Here is a 1,346-nt window from a genome sequence, read left to right on the forward strand (position 1 = left end):
TCTGTGCATTTTGAGCATCCTGATCATTTTGAGCATTCTGTTGCTGGTGATTCTGAATATTCTGATTTTAAGCATTCAGCTATTAATATTCATACTGAGAACATGGCTCAACCTCCACCTCGTGAAAGGACTCTTAGGGAGATGGTTGCACCTGATTTCACTTATGAAAGCTTGTGCATTCAATATCCTGATGAAGGTGTTCCATATGTTCTCAAGACTGGACTAATACACTTGTTGCCCAAGTTTCATGGTCTTGCAGGTGAAGATCCTCATAAGAATCTTAAGGAGTTCCATATTGTTTGTTCCACCATGAAGCCCCCTGATGTCCAAGAAGATCATATCTTTCTAAAGGATTTTCCTCATTCTCTGGAGGGAGTGGCAAAAGATTGGCTATACTACCTTGCTCCCAGGTCCATTTTCAGTTGGGATGACCTTAAGAGGGTATTCTTGGAGAAATTCTTCCCTGCATCTAGGACCACTGAATCAGAAAAGACATTTCAGGCATCAGGAAACTTAGTGGAGAAAGCTTGTATGAGTACTGGGAAAGATTCAAGAAATTGTGTGCAAGCTGTCCTCACCACCAGATTTCTGAGCAACTCCTTCTTCAATATTTCTATGAGGGACTTAGCAACATGGAGAGGAGTATGCTTGATGCTGCCAGTGGTGGAGCTCTTGGTGATATGACCCCTGTTGAGGCTAGGAATTTGATTGAGAAGATGGCTTCCAACTCCCAACAATTCAGTGCAAGAAATGATGCTATTGTCCTTAGAGGAGTCCATGAGGTGGCCACAGATTCATCTTCATCTTCTGAAAATAAAAAGCTTGAGGGAAAACTTGAAGCCTTGGTCAACCTAGTAACTCAACTTGCCATGAATCAGAAAATAAAAAGCTTGCACCCTTTGTGAGCTAAATTATATTTTCAAAATTGAACCATGAACTTCAATGAGTACCTCTAGATACCTTGTTTAGATTCTAGGAGAGCACATGGTTCAAGGCAAATTGACCCCAAATTTGCGGGAGTGGAGTTGATTGGGATGTAAAGTAAAAGGTAAAGCATCAGCACGCATAACAAATAAGTTGTGTTAAAAAAAAATCAAAGAAAATGTGTGTTGTTGTAATAAGGTCAAAAGCAAAATTAAAGTAAAAGGTTAGTGAGGAAGCTAATTATATTGAAAAGAATATTTGGATAAGTCTAGGATTTGTGCTCTCTTAGAATCTTAGAAAAACCAATGATTTGTTGTATCCAAGCCTCACTACAAGTCTATAAAAGTCCTTTTCATTCTATTTATCCATTTCTGACTTGATGACATGAGATGAAATTCAAAGATTGGATCTCTTGCTAGTTG

At 38.9% G+C, this 1,346-nt stretch overlaps 1 non-coding gene across 1 annotated transcript; it reads right to left on the minus strand.

Moving 5' to 3' along the window:
* Positions 1 to 481: 481 nt before the first annotated feature.
* Positions 482 to 587, minus strand: LOC113001297 (small nucleolar RNA R71). The gene has a single exon (XR_003266616.1). It is a non-coding gene; the product is annotated as a small nucleolar RNA R71 (small nucleolar RNA).
* Between the last annotated feature and the right edge of the window lie 759 nt (positions 588 to 1,346).

The sequence above is a fragment of the Glycine max genome, chromosome 3, assembly GCF_000004515.6.
Source record: "Glycine max cultivar Williams 82 chromosome 3, Glycine_max_v4.0, whole genome shotgun sequence".
In the NCBI taxonomy this organism is placed as follows: domain Eukaryota; kingdom Viridiplantae; phylum Streptophyta; class Magnoliopsida; order Fabales; family Fabaceae; genus Glycine; species Glycine max.